Source organism: Lissotriton helveticus, chromosome 2_2 (genome assembly GCF_964261635.1).
Source record: "Lissotriton helveticus chromosome 2_2, aLisHel1.1, whole genome shotgun sequence".
NCBI lineage: Eukaryota > Metazoa > Chordata > Amphibia > Caudata > Salamandridae > Lissotriton > Lissotriton helveticus.
In genome coordinates this window covers 169,172,107-169,198,048 of record NC_136060.1, presented here as the reverse complement: position 1 = coordinate 169,198,048, position 25,942 = coordinate 169,172,107, and positions in this window count along the sequence as shown.

Below are 25,942 nucleotides of genomic sequence, written 5' to 3'. Positions count from 1 at the left end.
CCGGGAAACCTAGCATCAGTGGGATAAAATGTTACCGAAATCTTGTCAAAATTAAATGATGTTGTAGATTGTAGACAAAAGTCAAATAAGGTTGCAACCTTTGCCTTGGTGGCAAAGACATATGATATAAACAAAATCTGCTTTTATTTTTATTTTCCTACCACTTACCAGCAGCTGCGTATTCCTGAAAAAATTTGTTTCAATTTTACTTTTGAGATACTGCGGCATTTCTCAGGAGACTCAAATAGTTTTGCAAACCCAGTTTTGCCAACATTGTACCTAGATACTTCGGCCAGAGACTCTCTTTAGCAAGAACCAATTTGAGACAGTCCTTTGTAGCAGTCATGAGAAATGTATATGTAACTGTGTGACACTTTTAAAATTACACTGCAAATTGGCATACGCTTTGCCCTTCACTCACAAGGTCAAATTGAAATTAATTGAAATTAAAATATTTATAAAGCGCACATACACCACGCGGTTTCTTGGCGCTAGGACATCAGACCAAGGGGAAGTGAAGAACCAGGCGGCCAATGTGAAAAAGCTTGTGTAAACAAAAATGTTTTTAAGGATTTGCGAAATTCTGAATAGTGGATAGAGAATCTGAGGGAAGGAGGAAGGGCATTCCAAAAGGTAGGCACAAGCGTAGAAAATTTAGCGCCACCTGACCTCTTCTTCTTAAAACGAGGGACAACCAAAAGGGATTGTGAAGGGGATCACAGCTCTCTGCTAGGACAATATGCCTTGATCTCAGAGGAAATGAAGTGGGGGGCTGTCCCTGCCCTAGCCTGGAAGGTGATGCAACCCATCTCAAACAAGGCACGCTCCCGGATAGGCAACCAGTGCAGAGCTTTAAGCAGCGGAGTAACATGATGGGACTTGGACAGATTGTAAACAAGTCGAGCTGCCTGATTCTGCACCAGTTGAAATCTCCGAAGATGGTAAGCAGGGAGACCATTATACAAGGCGTTGCCATAGTCCAAGCGGACAAAATTAGTTTAAGGGCACAAAAGGAAAAGAAACGGGACATCTTACGGATAGTGCGAAAACAGGAGGAAACAACAGAACTAATCTGGGAGTGCAATGTAAGGTGCGCGTTGAGTGTAATCCCTAAGGTTTTAACCGAAAAAGAAGGGATAGGGGGGGGACCCAGGGAAGAAGGCCAAAAAAGAGGGGACCAGGGACTGGAGGAGCCTCCCGTCAACACCAGCTCGGTTTTGTCGGGGTTAAGCTTCAGATGGTTAAAGCTCATCCAGTCCCTGATGAACAACATAATAGAGTGAAAGTTGTGAATGGACTCTGGGGAAGAAGATAAATTAAAAACCAATTGGAGATCGTCAGCATAGTTGTAGATGGTGACGTCCATCTGCTGATGTGCAAAAATAAGGGGGGAAATATAAAGATTGAACAACAAAGGAGACAAAGAAGAACCTTGTGGTACTCCGCAGTGAACCAGTTGCGGGGGAGCAGAGAAATTGGCCAGATGGACGGCCTGAGTGCGGTCCTTTAAAAAGGATGCTAGCCAGGCCAGGGCAGACCCCCTGATGCCGGCCGCCTCAACACGGAAAAGAAGAATGGAATGATCCACCGTGTCGAAAGCGGCAGATAAATCAAGGAGGACCAATGCCTGGGGCCGGCCAGCATCCATGCCCTCTCTGAGGTTATCCATCACAGAGAGGACAACGGACTCTGTAGAGTGCGCCGGGCAGAACCCAGCCTGACAAGAGGCTAGGCAGCCGTTCTCCTCCACGAAAATACTGAGCGTTCTAGTGATGTGACGCTCCAGAATTTTACCCAAAAAAGGGAGGAGGGAGATAGGGCGGTAGTTAGCAAGTAAAGATGGGTCAGAACCAGGTTTTTTTAGAATAGGGATGATGATTGCCGATTTGTGAGACTGTGGAACAGTGCCATGAGTCAGAGAGTTATTGAGAAAAGGGAGCGGAGGGGAGGGACAGGCAGAATAGATTTGTTTTAGAATGTGTGCGGGGCAAGTGTCAGAAGGAGAGCGAGACTTAACCATCGAGACAAGAGACAGGAAAGCTTCTGTAGTCAGGGAAGGGAAGTATTCAAGGTACATTTGAGAAGAAAAGGGCTGTGGATCCAAGTAAGAAGGGGGGGGAGGAACAACGTTAGACTTAATGGCTAAGATTTTGTCTGAGAAGTAGCCATTAAGTGAATCGCAGAGGGTCTGGGAGGGGGAAGGTTTGAGGGTTACTCTATCAGAGAATGCAAGATCTTGCACAATAGAGAAAATTTCTCTAGGCTGGTTTTCAGCGAGTAAGATTTTCGAAGAAAAGTACTCGGTTTTGGCAAGAAGGATAGATTTCTTGTATTGGTTCAGAAGAGTTATGTACTGAATTTTCAGAGTGGGACAATAAGTCCGCCGCCAGGCACGCTCCGCTTGCCTGAGAGACAGTTTTTCCTCTTTCAATGCGGTATTGAACCACCTATTGGCGTCATAATTGCGCCTGGCAGAAACTCGTCTGAGAGGGGCAACCTGATCGCAACCTCTACTGAGCCAGTTATTTAAGGAGTCCATTTGGCATTGGATGGGGAGATCTTGAAGATTGGGGCAGGAAGCAGAAAGGGAGGAACAGAGTGATGGAACATCCACATGAGTCCAATTCCGGGCCCATGTATTCCCAGGAAGGGGAGGCTTCCTAACAAGGCTGGGGTGTAAATAAAAAGAAACTAAGAAGTGATCAGACCAAGTGCAGGGGGAGACCACCAGAGAGGAGACAGGACAATTGAGTGACCAAACCTGGTCCAGAATATGACCATGGATATGAGTGGGGCTATGAACATAAGACACCAGATTGAAAGAAGAAAGGGAATCAGAACATTCTTTAGACTGAAGATCTTCAGCTGGATCAGTAGGCCAATAATTAAAATCGCCAAGCACCAGGATAGAAGAGTTATTAACTGCTAGGGAAGCCATCAGATCCTGGAAGGCGTGGAGGAAGTGCACTGTAGTTTGAGGGGGACGATACACAAGCAGACAAGTAAGAGGTGGCGAAAAGGAAGCGGAACGAACAACTAAGTAGTCAATCATTGCAATGGGGGGAGCTGGTAATATCTGGAAGTGAAGGTCCGAGCGAGCGATGAGAGCCACCCCACCACCAGCCTTACCGGACGGACGGTCGGCACGGATGGCATAATAGGAGGGGGGGAGGGTGGCCAGGAGGTTTGGGAGGGAGTCCGGGCAGAACCAAGTCTCCGTAAGAATCAGAAGATCAGGTTGGTGTGTGTCGAGTAGAACAAAAAGTTCATGAGAATGCTTGACCGCTGATCTAGTGTTCAAAAGGAGAACCGAGGTTGCCGGGGTCACGGGAGTAAGAGAGGGCGACGCTGGGAGGCCAGGAGAGGGAGGGACTGGGACCGGAGTGAGGGAGGTAGAAGAAGTCGGTGTAAGGCCGAGTTTGGAGATTTTGGAAATGATAGAATCGGCTAAAGCCCACGGACCTTGCATAGTTCGCAGCTGGGCTGATGAGAAAGTTAAAAATCGGGCAGAGTGGAGTGCCCCTAGCGCAGACGGGCTTGCCTTTGGCGTGCCTTCGGCGCGCCCGCTGTGCGTGCGCATGGGGCGTCCCTTTTAAACCAATGGGAGCGCGATGACTACAGCACTCACCGTGACCCACCACTGCCCCACCAAAGATGGAGCCCGCAACCCCGTCTGCCCTCCGGAACAAGCGACACTCAGCAGTGCCAGACCGGGGCTAGGGGAGCGGGAAGGCGGCGACAGCCAGCGGCGGCAGGTAAGGGAGAAGAAACACACAATAGTGTTAAAAACAGTTCAGTTTTAAAATTTGTAAAAAGCAATCCCAGGCGCAGCCAACGTCCGCGAACCCACTGCCACTGGGTTTGAGCGTCCGCTGCGCGTGCGCATGGGGCGTCCCTTTTAAACCAATGGGAGCGCGATGACTACAGCGCTCACCGTGACCCACCACTGCCCCACCAAAGATGGAGCCCGCAACCCCGTCAGCCCTCCGGAGCACCAGAGTCCTCAGTTCATGTCACAATGGAAGTAAAAAGAAAGCCAAATAATTTGCTTTTTAGCAGGTGGTCCACGGATGTCCTATAAAAGCACCCACATCCCGGAACTTCAATGAGCTTTAGAAAAGATAAATGCAAAGTCATGAAAAAAACAAGGGATGTGCAGACATAGGGCTTTTTAGTGGGTCTTGAATGAGAGTAAAATATTACAGGTAATTACAAACAAACCGAGGCACTATTTTGGTGACTCAAGTTTAACGCCGTCAGGCATTGTTGCTGAAGATTTCAAAAACATACAGCGCTTGCTGAGACAGCACACTAAAGCTTGAGGGGCAACCCCAGAGTCCACACAAAGGCATATATGTTCTCTGCAGTATGTGGGTAAGGGACTCCTTTAGCGACTGAGATGTCAAAGGATTCCTCATGGGGCTCTCAACTTGCACTAACCTCCATCTAGGAGGCATCACTTGTCTAAATCTCAAAGCTCCTGCAGTTCCTTATTGACATTAGTGAGAGCATTGTAGTTTGCATATCTAGATATTGTATCTTTCTCTTTCTTAAACGTTTCAAATTACTGTTCAATGGAACTATACAATGCACTCACATATACCACGATTCGAGTAACTATGGGACTATGTCACTATCAGTTGTGATCAAGCTACCACATGTATGTATCGCTCATGGCACTTGAGCAGCAAAACGCTTGTGCGAAAATGAAGTCAGAACACTACCACAACAGAGATCCAACTGTGTCTTTAATGCCTTCCCAGAAGCAAGGATCTGCTCTATGAGGTGTGTCTGGTGCAGTAAGCAATTCTATAGATCAGCAGTTCTTAAAGTGCTGTTTATGGACTCCTGGGGTCTCGTTAACTACTAGGAAAGTCTGCAACAGTTAAAACAATTTAATAATATTAGCAGATTAGTAAAGTATATTTGAAAATTGAAAATGTTAAAAAAAAACTCTGTAGACAAGAAGGAACTTGAAACTGGAGGCTAAAAGTTAAGTTAGTATCCTTGTCTTGATGAATGGTTGCAGTGCAAGTACAGCAAATGGAATCCAGTGTGGGCGACTGGCGGCCACAACTAAAATACTAGTAGGAGCTCGATATTACTCCATCTTTTAGAAATAAAACCAAAGATTGAACATTACCAAACATTTCCATTAAATTAAAAATGTCGACCTTTGGATAGTTTTTGTTCAAATAAAATATTGCATAATTTGTGGGTTTATTTGATGTAAACTTTTGTGTACTGGTTTGAAGGTCAAATCACAGAAATTGGTTTGGTGAGGGTCCCTGGCTTCAAGTAGGGATTTAGTGGGGATCCAGAGAAGTCAAAAGGTTAAAAACCGCAGCTATAAATCACTAGCCTCAATGGGAAAGACCTGCTCTCCAAGACTTGAGGCAATTTTCAGTGGAACTAAAGGTTTTACCCGCTGGTACGTAAGATACTGCTGAAAGGTGATGGCTTAATATGATTCTTTAAATACTCTAGTGCTTCAGTAAATATGTTTTTTTAGATGTCAGTGAGAGGTCTAATGGCAAAGGAGTTTCGTTCTGTGGAGGCAATATTAACAACTGCTTTTCCTCTTGAGTTCTTTCCCACTTGATGCTTAGGTATGTTCTATTTACTTGTTCTAGTCATCGAGGATTTGCAGTAATCCATCTGTGCACTTATGATAGTCCTCTCTACCTTTGTTCCATTGGCTCCTGTAGAATTGGTCCCAATCTGCCATGGTATCTTGAGGTTGTGGTGACTAGTACGGTGTTGCTCTGGCTATTTAACAAGATGGTGTATAGCAGAACGTACACCCAACGTTTCTACTTTACTTTTAGCTGAGATGAAGGTGTTACCAAGTTTAATGGCTTAATATGTTTCTAAGGCTCTTACCAACACATGAACTTATTCAGACACTAGAACCTTGGTTTTTCCATGTTATTAGCTCAGCCTATCAAGCAACCACTGTTGTATTCTCTTATCTTTACTACTTGTCATATTTTGGCCAGCTATCTGACCTATCAATCATGGTAAGATAACCCGTGTACCGTCTGAAACAAGACTTCTTATTCCTGTACCAATTTGTGTAGAGACTGTTAAGATTTTGAACAGTTGGTGTAACAAACATGAGACATATGGTGCCTCAAAAGACACTAGTCCAACTGATGACATTGCCTTCCACAATCTTTACCTGGGCATACCACCCTGAGAAGAATGACACACAGAATCTCCCAGTTACCACTGATGTCTCTACCACCTCATGCAGTCTGCAAAGTAAAATGCAATTGTCCAAGGAGTCAAAGGCTGCAGATAAACCCAGCAATTTCCCAAGGGTTGGATTATTTCTAGCCATAATTTTAAGCCTCATGGTTTGGATACCCAGAAGGACGATATCAATGTCTCAGCGGTTTCTAAATCTGGATTGTTCCTCCCCTGATACATGATATTGTTCTAGACATTCCAACAGATTAATTGTTGCTACCATGTTTAAACCCTTAAGTAAGAATTAAATGTTAAAGTTGGAACTGAAATATTTATGTTCATGAGAATCAAGAGATAATTTGCTTAATGAGAATTGTTGTTCTGATTTCTTAAAATGTTCCTCTATAAAAGAAGGACCATTTGCAAATGACTCATGTAGAATTGGGCCATGAACAGTGCAAATATTTAACATCAAAGCTTATTGGTTAGTCAGAACATCCTGGGCATTTGGCAGAATTAAATCCACTGAAAATTTAATTCATATAACTCTGGATTTCTTTTAAAAGTAAACTCATCATTCTCCCCGTCCAGACTCTCAGGGACCTGGTTGATCAATTTTGCCAATTCTGTATTTTCTAGCTTTTTTTTAACTTCTGATGATTGTTGAATTTGTCACCCAAATAATCATGCGTCGCTACTCACCATAGGATGCCATGACTAGTTGATTTCTTTCACAAAATGAAACAGGGTTAGCTAAAGTTCTAAAGAGCTTGTGTGTGGACTGGCTTCTGATTTTTTTCTGAGAAGAAATTTTTCTTAGCCTACGTACCACGCATTACTGTCCAAAGAGGTCAGCGGTATTGGACTATACATTCTTCTCCGTCACCCTCTTCAATAGTATTCACACTTATTAGATCAAGCTACACTGTGAAAGTGATCAAATGCCCCAGATTTGGGGTTTCTCCACCACAACCAACAGGAACCAATCACTATCAGTGAGAGGGACTAAAAACCACCACACACTGAGAAGGATCAAATGGAGTGCAGAAGCCTCGACAAAGTATGATGTCTGGAAAACTACCAGAGCTGATATGGGTTTGCTATTAATCGAGGCCATCAGCGACTGGGAAAAGCTAGTACAATCAATAATTGCCTTCATGAACTCCAACAAATTAGGCCCTGTTTCCTTATAACTAATGGCCTCTAAACCCTGGCACACTAAGAAGTTACAGTTGTTAAAGAGGGTACTAAACAAGAAGTGCTGTGCGTTCAAAAGTTAAGCAAACCCTAAATTAGCTAGTGAGGTTGAAGCACTGTGTTTAGAGTATAAAAAAACTGATCTGGCAAGCCAAACGAGACCATGAGGAACGGATCCGGTGTGAATTGTTTGTGGCATGTGGGCATAGAAATGTAAGACGCTTTTGGATGATCATAAACAGATTGAACAATGATTCATTGATCAGTGCCACAAATGGGAACAATGTTACAGCTGAAAAATGGATAATGCCTGTGACCTCGCGATCAAAGCCTCTCCCTTTAACACCATCATAGCGTCAGGCTCAACCGAATATAATTTAACACAAACCACAGCATTAACAATCGCATCCACAAGCCTACAATACGCGACAACCATCCATGAGGGCAGAATCGCAATGTTAATTCGAAAAAGCAGAGGTGACGGTGCGCCAGGCCCGAAGGGCATCGGGCGTCAATTTCTAAACAGGATATAGATTTCTTGTCTGAAACATTGCAAAATGTATTTAAGAGATGTATAGTGCAACACACAGTGCCCTCATCCTGGCAAGGTTCTATTCTCCACCCTATATACAAAAAAGGCCCTATCTCTACCCCAGACAGTTACAGATTGTTGGAACCTAAATATGTCAGGTCACCTTGGGTAGCCTGGCGTAGGGTAAGACACTATCAATAGAGGCACATGTGTAAAGGTTGCAATCCACCCCGCAGTAATTCAACACAATATCACCCAAAAATGACGCTACACCAATGTTTGGAAAAATACGAGCTTGTTTATAAAACTAATCTTTGCTCTCTTGTCTTAAAATTTACAGTTCAATACATTCCAGCATCTTTAACCTCTTTACTTAACCACGTCTAGCAGGTAAACATTTACATACTTCAACAGTCCAGATGAACATTTACTGTACTCTGTTTAACCCCTTTCTGAATCTTCTTTTGTAATCAAGGCTTAAACAGGTAACCACCACTTCCCCCAATTGCTCTATTGCCATGCACAGGTTAACATTTCCCAGCCCAGGTTATCGATCCCCTCACCAGCCCCACCCTTTCTCAGGACAAGCTGTCTCAATTTTTAGGCACTAGAGGCTAGGAAAGAATGTATCTATAGACTGGTTAGGACCTCTGTTACCTTTCACCCTTCAAGAGGACTATAGGATCATTTAAGCTGTAGGCTTAACAATGTGAGGTTAGTTAACAGTCCCTCTACCCCTTGTCCTATACAGGAGTCAACCAGGGCTGCACCACTTGGTGTAAAGGAAGTCAGATGATCCGGAGCCTAACCGGCTCTCCTTCTCCACCCCTTAGGCTCCCGGCTTACTTGAAGATGTGTGCTTGCAAGCGTGATCCTCCGACACCCCCCCTCGCTCAAGGGGCGTTCTCCTACCAAAATCGGGCCTCCCCGCTCCCTCTCCTCACAGAGGAGCGGAGGCCCTTCTAGGTGTAATCTCGGCACTTAGGCGGGGAGCCAGCCGCTCGACGGAGCTGCTCCCTCTCCTCACCAGTGGCTGTCGGCCGTTCCTCCTCGTTGGCGCATTCGCGCATGCGCGGGAAATGAGTGGTCCGGCCAAAGAGATTGCTCCGTCTACTTCACACGGAGTAGTGACTCCGCAGCGGGCCTGCTCGGTCCTAGGCCCCTCCTGTGGCGACTACCCAGCTCAGTTGGGAATATGCGCAGTGGCGCTGAGTACCACACAACTTGCCCCCTTTTCTCTATCCTTCGGTGGCGCTGACACAAGCGCGTTCGGCGCCCCAGGGGTCCCGCTCACAGCAGAAACAGAGGGAAATGCTCAGGCCCAATAGACCCTAACTCCTCACTCCTCTTCCTCACGAGTGGGGAGGTTTGTCACGCGCTGCAGGTCCAGGCACCAATAAGTGAGTCTCAGTGTCATGCAGGTCAGGAGCTTACTTCTCACCAGAGAGAAGGGGTGAAAAGGGGGGAATCCTTCACGTTAGAGACCCCAGATCTCCAGTTTCAGCAACAATCCCCTAACCCTCCTTACTGGACAGATATAGGTGCACAGGCGAACTCCTAGTTTGATTCCCACTGCAGGGACCTCCTCCGCTCCACAGATCACTGGGATTAACCCCTTCACCTAACTTGGGCACCTCTCTGACCAGGGTCAGCAGGACAGAACTAACTTGGCTAGGACAACAGGAACGGGGGGGGGTGAACCCAGACAGAGGGCAACCCTTGTAGAGCAGTCCACCCTTAAGGACCCTACCCCCACCAGACCTCAGCCTTCACTCTAGCTGTTCCTCACTGGCAAGACAAAATGGCTGACCAACATTCCGCCTTTTATAGGCTGACCCTCAGAGGTCCAGAAGGGGCCAGAAGGTTCTGGAATGCCCTACTCTATCCTATGGGATAGGTTCTAGGTTTGTCAGTGGTGACAGTTGGTAGCCACCATTTTGTGCCTCCAAAGAAATTCCTGTCAGGAAAGGCCTCTAGGCCTGAGGTGAAAAACTATGAGGGCGAAAGAACACCTATCCCCTAGACCAACACCTTGAAAAATCTAGTGGACACAAAAATTAATAAGGGCATGAGTTGCAAAAAGGGGACAAAATAAATAATAAATGGAGGGTCTACGCAAAAAGTCAGACAGATCTAACACAGATATATTGCATTAATGGACATTGAAGCAAAGTATTTTGCCTCACTATTACTCGAGCACTTACAAGACTGGGCAATGTCAAACAACCTGCTATGCTTCAATCAAACTGGGTTCAGAATGCAAGCGGGCACCATAGATAATCTGGTGGCCATAAGGATGCTCGCAACCCAACAAATCCAGAAAGAAGAACAGCTATTTTGTTGCTGCATTGACTACAGTAAAGCTTTTGACCGCGTTAACCGTCACTTACTGTGGACCAAACTTAGAGCCAGGAAAATCCCAGAACCTTTACTGCAATGCATTATACTGCTTTATTCCAACACATGGGCAAGAGTAAAACTAGGAGGCCGCACGGCAGCTACAGACAAAATTAACATGGAACAATGTGTCAAACATGGGTGCATTTTAGCACCAACCCTTTTTAATTGGTATATCTGTGACCTGGTTCCTGCATTAAATTAAGTTAACAGTCATGCTCTCAAACTGGCGAATCAACACATCTCTTCTTTGCTGTACGCGGACAACGTTGTCTTGCTCAGTCAGACGCCAGTGGGTCTTCAAAGATTGTTGGACGCGCTAGCTACACACTGCCAGGCAAATGACATGCAGATCAACTCTGAAAAAACAAACATAGTTATTTTTGGTCTGAAAAAGAGAAAAAAACCTAACTGGCACCTTGATAACAATCGCTTGACCATCGCAAATCAATATAAATATCTGGGTTGTTGGTTGGATAACAAAGTAGGTCATTTACTACACTTGAACTCACTAAAAACAAAATTAGCCTTGTTGCAAGGTGCTTTTCGGACAATATCCAATAAGTTCTCTTTCGAGGCACTGTTGAAAATTGTTACTACAAAACTGGTACCAGCACTGTCATATGGCTCAAAGGCTTACCCGGGAAAATTGTGATCCTTTTTGAATAGGGCACAGAGCGCAGTGTTCAGATCTTTATTCGAACTGCCAGATAACACCTTGCCAGCACAAATTAGGCTGGAATTCTCACTACAGGATCAAACGTTTGTACAAATAGCCAGCACAATAAAATACCTGCACTCTACAAGATCCGCTGTGCGAAGATCATTAAAACATCTCATCTCACTGGAAGTCACAGGATTTGACAGCACAAAACATACAAACATCTGGTCGCAAGCCCTAGCCGTAGCCCTGATTCAGAGTCTATCAAGGGAGCTAACTTAAAATGACTTCATTTACAGTTCAAAACAGTCTTGACAGAAATGTAAAATCTTAATCATGGAAATCAGATCAAAGAGCATTTTCTAAAAGAAAACACTCTCACCTGGTCCTCTGTAGTTACGACAGAAAAGGCTTGTAAACACACATTAAGGAACCATTCTCCACCTACCATAAGAAGACATCTCTGCAACTTCGGATGGGGACTTTTGCATCTACAGATCTGTCTCCACCTTGGGTGGACAAATCAGGGTTAACAATTTGTCGGCTGTGTAACCTATCTCAGGAGTCAATAACACATCTGCTCTGTGTATATCCCTTACTATCGGTTGAGTGCAGAAGATTCCTCAGGCTCCTATGGATCAAGTAGGGGACACAGACATTACCATCCGCTGTTAGTTTTCTATTGAACAATGAGCAGCCACAAGTGATCACAAAACTGGTAAAAAATTTAGGATGCATGGAGAAGCAACTAAAAATAAACTCTGAATCCGAAAACGAAGAAGTGGAGGATTTCTAAATATTGCATTTTTATCTTGTAATGCTTTGACACTATTGCTTCTCTTTTGAATAGAAGGCTTTTTAAGTGAGTTATTAACCTTACATTGAAATGTATTGTACCTGTTTTTACCAGTGTGTTTTGATGATGAATTATGAGCTATTTATTTAATTATGGAGATCCTTGAAAAATTGTGATAATAACCATTATGTTAAGGTTATTTGTTTAGGCACTTTGACAGACTTTATTGTCCAAATAAAGTATTTTTTTATTGAATATAAAGGTGCATAGGTACCACCCGATCATGAGTTTGATCCTGACAGTCCAATGAGAAATGAGCAATTGTTAGAGGAATTGTTGATTCTATTCCCAATGCCCCTGTTAATTCCTCATTTCACACCTGGTCTGCCACTTTGAGATGCCAACTGTTTTTAATAGGTGGCGTGGCAAGTTACCACAGGACTCAATTTTGATGATGCCTGTCACTCCCTTTACTACCATATCAGATTTAAAACAGTAATTGAGGCCTAAATCATTAAATGAAGAAGATTGACTTGCAACATCTAAAGGACTGCAGTGAGTCAGCTTTGTCATCTTTAATACTACTCCCCCTTGACATTTACCTAGTTCATCTGGATTTTTACTTAGCTATTCAAGATGGCAAGACACAAAATCAACACTGAGGCATCCTTGAGCCATGATTCAGTGATTAATAGCAAATCAGGACAATCATCAGTAAGGAAATAATGTATAGCAGAACTCTGTCTGCTCCAAACAATCTGTAAAACCCCTTGAGTTCTGGAAGTCTGTAGCCCAACTGAAGCAATTGAAGCATGCATGATTGTGGGCATCTTATATGTGTTGTTGATTCTGGTGGTATAACTCCTACAAGTGTGCCTAAATATTCGTTGCTACCTGAATCTATTGTGCATCCTTCATATGTCTTATGGCAGGTGGAGATAAGTTCCCTTTGTCTTCTAGTAGACATTTTTCGGATAAATGCCTGCTGTATCTTCATCCCACAAGTCTGTAAGTTGTTTAGCACATATTCCCCGACTGAACTAAGGTTAGATATTTAGCTTGTACTTACTACACTATAAGTGGCCATTGAGGTAGCTGTATCATGTTCATGGAGTTAAAATAGCCAGCTGATTTGAAATCTTAGGGCTAGATGTAGGTGGCTAAATACCGGTCTGTAATGCCGAAATTCGGTAAATTTCAGCGTTACCGACAGGTATTTAGCCTTGTACGATGTAGGTATTACAGATCGGCATCGGTAATAAGGAATCGGTAAAAATAAGGGAAACCAGTTACAGATTCCTTATTTACCTTACAACAGGCAATTGTCCAGCACACCATGACACCAGCTATGTGTCCGAAAGGGTTACGTCACCCACAGCAGATTGTGCCTGGAGGGCCGTGCCTTTCTCCTGCGCCCCCGCACACCAGTGCTGCGTCCTGCATGCACACTGTCCTCAGCAGCACTGTGTCCTGCAGCAGAGCCATGCCTCACACTGCGCCTCCTCCTCTTCTCTAGCAAGAGGGGGTTTCAGTGCTACGACTGCTTGCCTCCTCACTCTCCTCCATATCCCCTGTACCAGTGGCAGCAATCAGGTTTGTCTGCATGACCTCTACGGCACTGATGACTGTGACCAGGCCCTGGGTAACCTCACGGCTGCACTTTGCCATCTCAAGTTGCATGGCCACAGATATCCTACTCAGCACGTGGGTCGCATTGCACAGTCTGTTCACGGACTTCATGAAGCCTGCAAATACCTTCCTGTCTCTCCGCCTTGCAGCGCGCTCCCCATCCATTCTACCACTTAACTGCCACACTGCCTCTGATACCTCCCTCAGTCCCTCCGCCACAGTATTGTTGAGGCAGTAGATGGTCTCCTTCACATCATCCACCTTCCTGTTGTTAGCCACCATCTGTCTCTGAATGGCCCTCATTGTCTTCCCCTGCAGGAGCTGGACTTTCAGCATTTGGCCCTCCAGTCCTGAGAAGACACTCGATCCTTCAACATCAGGACTCTGTGACCTCTGTCGCCGTCTAAGGGCACCTGTGATGCTTTCCACCACGGGGGACTGTGCCCTAGATGGCTGTGTGTCTTCGCCCGGTGTTGTCTGTTGGGCTTCCTGCCTGTCCTCCTCTGTGGCATCTATCTCCTGGAGTGGAGCCACTGTGTATCGCTTTGTCTGTCGTGGTGGTGGTGGTGGAGTTGTTGGTGCATTGTCTGGAGGTGACAGGACTTCCTCCTCACTTCTGTGTTCCTCCCTGGGGGCATCAGCAGTCTCCCCCTCTGCAGCCTGTGGCGCTGTTCCGCCTGTGGATACAGAATGTACTATTACTCACTTTTCTTGCAGCAACGGTGTGCAAATAAATTTAACAAATAACATCCTAGCTGTCTGTCCTCGCCTATCTCATCTATTGATGTGTATGACTTGCCTATGCTTATTGGGGAGTGGTGAATTTGCTACCCATTGATAGGGACTACATTTCCCATGATGCATTGCTGATCTTACATGAAACATGGTCTGGAGTGGGATTGTTGCAGGGGGATTGGGGTTAGGGAGGCGAGACAGCATGCAGTAAATTCGACTTACCTTGTCTGTTGGATGGTGTAGCAGAGCTATCCACATCCCTGATGCCACTGACGCTCTCTGGCTGAAGGGTGGATTCTATCAGTTGGTCTAGGGCAGTAGGAGCAGGCGCTGTGGAGCTTCCCCCACCTGTTTTCCCCACTTGTTTTTGTCGCTCAGTCATCCTCTCCTTGGCACGTGCCCTCAGGTCGTACCATCGCTTTTTCAAGTCCTCAGTTGTGCAATGTGTGACCCCAATTGAATTTATCTTTTCCTGGATTGCCATCCAAATGCTTCTTTTCTGGGACTCAGGGACGTTTAGTGATCTATTCCCAAAGAGCTGGTCATGGTCTTTCACAACTTCCTCAATGAGGACCTCCAACTCCCTTTCACTAAACGTGTGCTTTCTTTTCCTCCCAGCAGCATCCTTCCCTTTCTCAGGTGTGGCCATGGTGCAGTTCCTCTGTGTGAACTGGGTGTTGGCTGTGCAGCTCCTCTGCTGTTGCTCCTGCTCCCTGTCTCTCCAACAGCTACAGATTGAGTGCACTTGCATGGGTGTGGCCACTTCCTGGTTGGGAGTCATGTGCTTGCTCAGGATTGGCTGATTCGACAACAACAGATTTTTTGAATTACCGATTCCGTATTTACCAAATCGGTAATACCGATTCGGTAATGGGTTTTCGGTAATATTTTTACCGATTTCTATGAAATCGCTAATTATTACCGAATTATACCGAATCGGTATTTTTTACTGAAAATTTACCTACATCACAAATACAGATTCCTTAATACCAATTCGGTAATAAGGAATCGGTATTTGGGAATTACCTACATCTAGCCCTTAGTGTCTTAGCCAAAGATATGATTACAAAGGTTGGGAAGAATTTCTTAACCTATCATTTAAAAGTCACATGTTGATGGGCTTAGGCTTTCTTTGGGCAGTAGATGCATCTCCTGTTCTTTAAAAGAATCCTTAAAGCCAAATAAGTGTGTGAGTGTGTGCTACATGGATACACTAGGCCTGAGTCAAGCAATGACACCTTAGTAAGTGTGTAGCTGATAACTCCCAGTTATGGGAGCGGTGAAAACAAAATCTTGTATTCCTATTGCTTTAACGTCAATCTTCACTTGCACCCGTATACCACTATGTGCGCTGATATATTTTCTAACCAAATATGGTTGTTGTTTACCTATTAATTTGAAGTGGACTTTAGCCTCAATATGCTTACTTAATGTCCTGACTTTAGTAGGCCTAGAAGTCATTTCATTTGAGTAGTGCATTTGTACACTTTCTGTAGTTTGTACTAAAGAATAGTCTTGCTTTCAATATTGGCAACCAGAAGTGTGACTTTGATAAATTAATTAAGTCAGCAGTATGTTCATGTACTGCATCTCAATTTCAAGGATGTCTTGAATTGTATCTTGGTTATTTGCTGTGATGCTTTTTGTTTGCATTAAACATGTTAGATTAGAACTTTGGCTTCCTGATATATTGTATTACATTTTAACAGAGCTTCAATCCTTTTTTTTTTTTTTTTTGTCCTCATAAATGCCACCAGATATTGTCTACTCTAGATGGGCTTATCTCCTGGCCTTAACCACGGAATAACTGTTGACGCCCTGGCTGCCGTGTATAGCCATCGAAGATCGCCCAGAGGTAGGTCGATACCTAGTCCCACTCCCTTGCGTAATGTATCGAAACCCATGGGAGGACCGGACCACGAACCTCTGGCATAATCATTGGACATTATTGTATACCTTGTCCGTTATCTCTCAGACCATGCTATAAGTTGGGACCATACATTTGCCGCACTCTCTCCTCCACATAGTTGGTCAAAACGACTGACGGCCATAATGTTCTTGAGACAGTTTGCAAATCGAGGAGGACCGGCCGATTTCCACTCCCTACAAATTTCTCTTCTGGCAATAACAATAACGTAGAAAATAAACTGTGAAATACTGTTGCTAACCCCATATTCGATAGGGAGGCCGAAAAATATTAACCTAGGGGATTTTACAACTGGTATTGATAGGACCTCTTCTAGAAACCCAATGACCTGATTCCAGTAGTTGACAATTTCATGACAGTCTACAAACATATGTATATCGTCTGCATCTGGTGACCTACATCTGGGACAGACATATTCTTCTGCTGAAATCCTTGATAGTTTAGTTGGAGTCCAATAGGCCCTGTGGGTTGTAAATAGGTGATATCTCCTAAGATTGGATGGTTTTATAGTCTTTTGGGAAATTGTGAAAGAGTCTATCCAGATCTTCATCAACTCTACCGGGTCTTGGATAATGGCATTAGCCCAGAGCTTAGTGATGTCCCCTTCTAGTTCATCTTTTGCCCCCAGCAGTGCATTATACCAAAGTGAAACCTCCCCTTTCTTCCCAGTCGCCCTACTAATGAGTCCCAAAATTGGGATATCATCCTCGTTGACCCAACTTTGACTGCCCTACCAGGAAGATAATTGGTAAAACTTAAACCTGGAAATAGAACCCTCTGTTAGATTTAAAATAGATTCCCAGCTTAGTAGTTTCGAGTCATTGGTTAGATCTCCCCATTTATTTAATCCTGCAGCTCTCAGAGGAAGAGCCAGTCGATCTAACAAGCAGTCTGGTGTACCTGGGGAGTCCCAAATGGGAGCTTGGGGGTGATAATAGGGTATGTTAAGAATTCTACATATTGCCCTCCAGGTGTTGAGTGCTGTCCCAAGAAGCTTCAGTCTAACCTTTTTAAAAAACTTCGGGTCCCCAAATTTATATAGAAAAAACTCCCGCCCTTGTGGCGGGTCTGATAGCATGGCATGAAAAAGTCTTCCGTGTGAAGAAGAATCTAGTCTATTTGTCAGGAGTCTAAAGTTCTTAAATTGGAAAGCATAACAATAAAAAAGTAAATCCGGGAAAAAAGCCAGTCCGCCCACTTTTAAACCCCTTCTTAATTTCCGCCAGGCAATTCGGGGGGACTTGTTCGCCCAGATAAACGAGCCAATCCTCCCTTGAAGATTAGAAATATCTTTTTTATTAAAATATAAGGGGAGCTTCAATCCTGACTCAGGTCAACAGAGTGGATGTAATAATCAAAACAAACAGCCTAAGGTAAGTCCTTAATTGTTTTGCACCAGAGAACCCCACAAGTTTGTTCTAAAACAGTGCTTTGGCTAAACAATAAAAGTTCACAATTGTATTTAAAAAAACATGACATAAGAGAAGTATTGGCAAAGCCAATAAGTTTGGCATTGGGTGCCATCCTTCCGACTTTGGCAATTCTTGTTTCATTATGTCTTGGTTTTTGCAAAACATTATAATTGGGGAAGCTGCCTGGCCCTTATTAATCTAAAACAAAATCTTTGGCTACAGGCAAAATTAGTTTGTGGTCTCAAATTTGCACACAGTGCCATAGTAGTCCCTTGGTATTGAAGAGAACTATTTTGTGTCTGCATGTACCCCTTGTGAAAGGGCAGCATGTGATAACTCATAGTGAAGTCAGCCAGAGGATGAAAATGACTGACCCATTGCCTCGTGATTCATGCACACAGTGCCATAGTAGTCCCTTGGTATTGAGGAGAACTATTTTGTGTCTGCATGTGCCAGAGGATGAAAATGGCTGACCCATTGCCTTATGATTCATGCACACAGTGCCATAGTAGTCCCTTGGTATTGAAGAGAACTATTTTGTGTCTGCATTGCCTCATGATTCATGCAGGAGTGGGTGAAATAATAACATGGATGATGAGTCGGTGGAAGAAAAATGTGAATGACACAACAAAAGACTAATGGATAAAGTCTGGTTAAAAAAAACATAGCTAACTTTGTTATGTGGATAACTGTAGTAAAATGAAAAGGTTTTGGCTAGCACCAGACCAAACAAGCCAATCAATCAGGCTTTAGCTCCCAGCCTCGTGCCTTTGCTAATGCAATTTTTTTTTAATGTTTTAGTAAATACAGTACTGTTTTCTTTACCACATACTTACTACCAGTATTTAGTATGAATTTTCCTATCTCTGTTAAAAAGGAGCGCAGGGAAATATATTCAGAAAGGGATTAACTAAGAGGATACAATTATTCACAAGGGGAAGCAAAGATTAATAAAAAAAAATGTTTCTGGTTCCATAGTTTTCATCTTGCTCATTACACAACAACTGGGGTGTGAATGGTTCCAGTGGTAAGAACCAGAGTTCACAACCAGCATATTTTGGCAAAGTGGTAATTCTAGCATTAAATGTCAAGTCTCAGAATGCGATGACTAAAAATGTCCCTCTGTATCATGCAGGATCAGCTTGAGATTGAAAATAGGCCTGGGCACCACAAAAATAGTGACCCACATTCGCAGATTACATTCGTTCATGACATACCACTAGATTGATATCAAGGCATTTTTGCAAGAGTGTGTGGTAAATGAAGTATTTTAAAGCTTATATGGGTCTTGAACATTGGCCAAAGACTAGAAACACTGCAGCTTTGAAAACTGAATGCTTAATTGCATTGTCAATGCCTTGTAAAATGAAGTGAGATAACTGTCCCAACCAACTATGTTCTGGACTCTGATTATCACAGAAACCTAGTAGAAAGCTAAGATGGAAGAGTTTAGGTCAGTGTGTGTTGGTCCATTCTTGGGTGAAAATGTGTGGTGTTCTAGCCCTGAGGTCTTCCTGGTTTGGCAGAGGTACAGATAACACAGGGCTGGGTGATCCTGAATGGTTTTGGATGGCCTTCTGCCGGGGCTTCAGGAAGGGCCTGGGCCACAGAAGGTCTTGGAGTAGGCCATGATTCCGTCCTCCAAGGGAGAGCAGGAGATGGCTGGGGCACAGGGAGCTTGACAAGCAGTCTGTTGAAGCAGACGCTCCTGTCCACCTTTGGGCTGGTTAACTCTTTGCTTTGTCCTCCTGCTGCAACCTTTTGCTTTGATGCTGCTGGTAACTGAATAATTCAGTTGCTTTTATCTTCTTCAACTGGCAAAAGTGGACATGGAAATAAAATGAAAAGGCAGGAATGTAATCTTTCATTATCACTGTTCCCCCCCTTTCCCAGAAACTCCACCTTGCTGGCTGGTTGAGAAGGAAGCGTGGTCAGAGCCTTGAGGCACAAACACCCTAGGCCTGCTGTTTTCAGTGCCATTAAGGTTGTGAGAGAGGTGACATAAAGGGAATAGAGGTAGACTGAAGTAGAGAAGTGTAGTGAGACAGAAAGGTGATGTAATGTATGAGAAGTAAAGCAGAGAGAGATGAGGAAATTAGTGGTGAGGTAGAGAAGGGGTGAAGAAAGTAGAGAGTGGTGAGGCATAGGCAGAGGCGTGAGGTAAGACCTTTTTGGCGGGTCCTTTTCAGAACAGCTGTGAATTTTCAACCCATTTCAACTAATGTAAACCTTCATAATCTCAAACGGCACTGAATTATATATTAACCTTTCAGAAAAGGGAGCACGCAAAAAGTGCCAAAACCTAAAGCTGCCCAGTGCCTGCCAGCCAAATATTGCCAAAATAAACATTTGAACAAGTATTAATAAAGCCATTTCTTTTTGCATTTGGATCGAAATATTTTTTCATGCAAAAACAATATTTTATGTACAGATCAGTTTCTAACAAGCTGGTTCCTATAATTGCAGGAAAGGCACAGTATAGGTGACTTAGTGGGGGCTTAGAGGACCAATGCCCACTTTAGAAACATTTTCACATAGTGCTTGAGTTTGTAGCTTCATTGCTTCATATTTATAAGAATGAATAAATCCCTCTTCACCACTGGCTCTCTTGCTACAATAGTGAAAAGCAAAGCATTTCTCTGAGGATTTGCACTATTTTATCGGGCGATATAAAATTATTTTCTGATGAATTCTTTTCCCCTGCCTTGTCTCTCCTTTGTTTCTCTGGCCAGACAGTGGTCTCCAGCTGTGCTGAGTAAGCAAAATAGAAAGGACAATGAGATAAAGAGAATGATACAGTGAGATGTAAATTAGAGGGAGAAGGGAGGTAGAGACGGAGATGATGTGAAGAGATAGGTGAGATATGGAGACACATAAGGTAAAAGGAGAATGGTGAGGTGACTAAAACTTTATGGAGAGGTAGAAATGGGAAGAGGGAGATAGAAAAAAGGAGATAGAGTGGAAGGTAAGGTTCTGGAGTCAGGCATAGAAGTAGATATGTAGAGAGAACTAGAGGTTGAGATAATGAAATGTCAAGAGAAGGGGGTGGTTTAAGAGGGGTGATTAGAGAGAAAGGTAATGTGGGAAGAGGGTTTCATTAGTTCTAGCGACAGAGAGCTGTAGAATTACACAGGCCAAAAGATAAGACAGAAGTATAGAGGAACGCCAGAGACAGCAGTGAGTTAGAGAGAGGAGCAAAAGGAAAAGTAGTGAACAGAAAGATGGATTAACTGCAGTGGACATTGAGGTAGATAGAAAGGCAGACTGAGAGGATGGAACATTAGAAAAAGACATCATTTGTAGAGAAAAGATATAAAGTATAGATTCAGAAGTAAAGTTGAGAAAGAGAGGGGAGATTAACACAGAGTAAGAGTGGGAGGGAAAGGAAGAGGAAGAGCCTGAGAGGTTAAGTAGAGAGATATAAAAAGAAAAAGGCGGAGGACGTGTGTTAAAAGGTAAGAGAGACAAAAGGCAATGGTAGTTTAAAGAGAGGGCTAGATGTTGAGAAATAGATGGTAATAAAGAAGTATGTTTGTGAGAGGTGATTTAAAGGAAACAGAGGTAGAAAGAAGTTGAGAAGTGAGGTGAGATAGCGATCACAGTATGAGGGAAATTTAGAGGCTGAGCAGTGAGAGAGTGAAATGTAGAGGAGAAAGATGAAGTAATGTATGAGATGTGAAGTAGAGAGAAAGGAGTGAGGAAGAGAATAATAAGGTCAACAAAGGGTGAAAAGGGTGGAAGTGAGACAGACAGAGTTGTGAGGTAAATTAATAGTTGTGGTAGAGAGAGATATAAAGTAGACAAAGAAGGTAGATGGGGCAGTGAGATGGAAAACATTTGTGAGGTGCTGAGAAAGGTGAGGTAGACACTGTGTAGAGAGGAAGAGGTGTGGAGTTGGCACATACAGTCGGAGAAATAGTGAGAGGTAAAGAGAGGAGAGATACTGAGAGGTGTATTTGAAATAGAGAGGGAGACAGAAATATGGTATAAAGAACTTAAATAGAGATTGAGGAATAAGCATGAGGAGGTGTAGAGATCAGTGTAGATAGAGGGAAGACAACAAACATTAAGAATGAAGAAAATAGGTGAGGTAGAAGAGCTGGGGTCAGGTAAATGGAGATATCTGAGACAGAAAGACAGGTGAGGCAGAGAAAGAAAGATAGAGAGTAAAACAAAAGATGACATAAAGGTAGTCAGAGAAAGTCAATGAGTTGTGACTGCTGCTGACATCTGCTTTGACCCGTAAGTGAAGTGTTCTAGGAAAGGCAAAACTAAGTTATGCTTCTGGGATAGAAATATTGAGTACTTTTACATTGAGTAGAAGTGGTATATGTATAGATAGTGCATAGAAAAATGAAAGTGAAGTGCTATATGAAAGCACTCAGCCAGCCTCTACCAATACTCACCACAGATACACAGGTATGCATATCATGTATCGACCCAGCTGCAGAGCTTGCATCACATAAAGTTAATGCACATCACTAGCATACCCCTGGGAAGTGCAGCCAGTGAGACACATGGCCTCTCTTCTCTTTCTCTTATCTCTCTTCACCATCTTTCAAGCACGTGCACAAACAGAATTCTCTTCTTCTCGAACACACTTTATCTCACTGCTTCTCATGCTTCTTGTTTCCCATTTATAGATCAGTAATCTCTCCACCTCTCTTCTACTCAGTCCTGTTCCCCTCTCTTCTGTAAAGTTCTCTTGCCCACCTGCTTTACCCAGTGCTTTAAATGGAAATATAGAAGTGTGTTTACTCATTATAGAGAGTATGTGGTAGCTCCTGAAAAGTGCAGGTACTCTGCCAGTAAATGTTTCATAGGATTCCTAAGAAGTACAGGGGCCTCATTTATGAGAAATGATGCATCGCTGCTAGAAAGCAGCTATGCGTCACTTCTCAGTGCGCACTCCTTGCGACATACCTGATGCATCAAATTTAATGTATGACGCATTGTAGTGTAGTTCCTATCATCCCAATAGGCTCTGCGCATTGGAATAATACCTACAGCAGTAGAGGCCTAGACCAGACGTTAACTAGGTCTACTACTGTCGATACTAGACTTAAAGTTTTGGGTTTGCCAGCTTAGCTCAGAGTTCACTAGAAACTTTCTCGAATGTTCAAGGAGGACTTAACTTCCCTGATTAGACAAGAAGGGATTTAGTTTCTGACAACCATAGAACATGACAACTTTGCTCTCCCCTAATCAAGAGTATATCTCGAGAGTCGTGTGAACAAAAGGCAATTTATTTTACTCAGTCAGTACGTGCATTCTTAGTCTCATCAGATTGTAGAGAAAAGGAAGAGACGGGCGTGTTCAATAAAAAGGTGTTATTTATTGATCAGTCTCTTTTCTCATACAAGAGAAATGGATCGATATTATTGCAATACTTATAGTTAAGTAAAGTGCATACATTAAAAGCAATAGTATAAAATAATACTGTAAAAACATTGATATGGTTTCTAAGCCATAAGATGTTTAAAATGAATAAAATATATTACATACACATATACATTTGACTAAACGTACTCAACTGGTGTTTCTAAATACGCCTACCCCGTGTACCTGACCTAAGTCTAATACGTGGGCGGGAATAGAAAGTCACAGTTTAAGTTAAGTTTGTTTTTGCCAAGTGAATAACTAAAGAATTCTCTGTGAGGGGTTATTCAGTTCTGTACCTGGAATCTAGGTTGAATGAGGGATGGTATCTCTCGTCTCTGGTCTCGATATTCCAGGCTGCCTGCGAGGGCTACCCAGAAACGCCGGTGCTGGATTTCTCGGCAGGAGAAAGCAGCTTCTCTCAGCGCGTCAGAAAGGCGGGGCTGCGCCAGCGGGTTCTGCTCTGCTCTTCGCTTCGGCAAGTATGGCTGTTCCGTCTCGTCACCACGCGTGTGTTTGCATAGGGCAATATCGGTAATATTTATACCTTTAAGGTGCCGAGATTGACGTAAGGATGGACATAGATACGTCAATAAGGATGTCATACGACTTGCTCGTTAGCACATTCTTTTACTGAAGTTCTCGGTGAAATCAAAACAATGGCCGCAGGGTTTTGCCCAGGTTGTCATAGGTTTGATTTGTTATGAGAACTCCGTATGCCTTATCAGGGGCTGGAGGAATATCGCTTGTCTAATTAGATCGCAAGCGTTATGACCTAATCAGATAACACGTTCCTGTGCCGTAGTGTGACTGCGTCAGATAACGGTATCTGCATCATGGGGGTTTTCTGCCTCATGGGCTGACTGCTAGTTAACTTGTTGGTTTGTTTAACCAGAATAGGGTCAGGAATAGGGGGATCGATTCAGAACCTATAGGAATACATCACACCCACTCCACGCTAACTATGGTCATATTTACTAATCTATGCATAGTATAACATAGTACAACATACTATAGAGTATAGTGTATACCTTACCACCCCAAAATACATAAATGCATTTTGAAATTTTCAAATATACGGAAAAATTGCAGTCATATGTATTGTATGCACTCAAGCTGTAGAATAATGCCAAAGTAATCGCATTTGTATACATTATTGCTATTTTGTATATGAGAATTACACATGAAATGGCTCTTAATACAGAAGAAAAGTTCGAGACCATTCCATCACAGAATATAATAACAATGAACATACCAGCGGGCAGCTAATGTCTATAAGCTATCTAAAATTTAGAAACCTTAGTTCTCTAAGAATAGTTCTTACTTTAAGCAGAAGATAGTCTCCCGAAAAATATGCAAAAATATTCTGGGGCTGCTGAAAAATTGCTGTCCGTGAACTGGAGGGAAAATTGTTCATGTGACTTTATTTTTAAAGTTGAAGGCCGAATTCAGGGAACGCCGTGTGCGAGCTTGTTCAAAAGTCTCTATTTCTGTTCTGGCGAGAACATCATATCATTTAGGCTTTCGAAAAAACTGTCAACAGCTTCCTTGGAAAGTTCCACTAACTCGGATATAGGTGTAATCATGCATTCGTGCGCATGATTGTCTCCATTGACATTCTGATTCGCATTGCTGACAGAAGGTCGTACCTGATCGATGCTGCTTTCATCTTGAACTTCACTACCCATCAATCGTAGTGGTGAAGCTTCCACGAATGCCGTCATCAGGATTGGTAGCCTTTGAGGGCAGCACAAAGCATGAACCTTGATCGGGCTCAACAATGTTTCTGCATCCATTGGCGCATCCGATTGTAGCGTCAGACAGGTGTCTAACACGCATTCTTCTCCGCATAGCAGACACCTTAATACAGGTAAAACACATCTTTGCCACATTGGTCGAAATGATAGAAACCAAGTCATGTTCAGGTCTCTAAGCCGGGAGAGTCCCAGGATTTTTGATATCCGGTCCCGGTATCCAATGGCTAGGATTGTTTCTTCCCTTGTCGCAAGAGTTTTGTCTGTGACATGGGTTGCCATAACGAAAAATAAGGACTAAGAATAGGATTCCTGCAATTAGTCCCAAGATCAGGGGAAGTCCGCCAAAAATCGAATGGACGAAATCTGGAAAAATACCCAGTATGGCTTTGAATGGTGTTAATGCCATCGAAAATACTGTCTTAAATACCTTTGAGACCCCATTGGTATCAGAAATATTTAAGATTTCGTTTAGAATTTCCGCGAAATGTATGGGGGAATTAGTTGATAACAATGAATGTATCTCTGCAGTCGTCCTTGCGACTTGTAGATCATACGTTTCTTTTGATGACGTGAGCCTTGTAGGCGTCTGAAGAAGCACTGTTTTCATTCTGCTTAAAGTATCTATTCGAATAGAAGTAATTTTCAAATTGGGCCATGCCCTTGCCTCCCTGTCTGGAAAGGAGCTGGGGAACAATGATCGTCCACAGCACTTGACCTTCGCAGACGTAGTTACTAGATAAGGAGTCCCGGGCATAAGACTACAACATCTGCGGTCTACAATTAGAATGTAACTCCCATTATAGAGTCTTTGAAAGAATGGTTCTATTTCTGTTGCAGGTGCGCCTTGCTGGTGACATGAAAGGTTGTATGAATTCCCTTCACAGGCTCCATGCAAACTAATTCCGTTACACAGAAGTGTGCCACTTAGTGACATCGCACAATTGTTGCCACTAAGAAACACTTTCTGTCCTTTATTACTGACACATGCATGTGAATAGGGCAGGTTCCATGTTGTTTTAAGGTACCCCTTTCCCAATTTCTAGTATATGCCAGCCTGTATATATTTTTGGCAGTATTGAAACCTGAAGGTTGAGATTGGAATATTTATTATCCCATGTATTATCCATTCACTGACAGGTCGTTCTGACATTGTCACTGGTAATCTTTCGAGTTTTTCAATGCTCAAGATTGTATAATCAGCACCCTTTTGTGCCATACTGATTTGTCTATCAGTAAGGTTAAAGATTTGGAATAGTGACGTTGTGTTGATTAAACGCCAAGGCACATAGCCTGTACGTAGATTTTGTAACGTCCAGCCAAGCTGTACA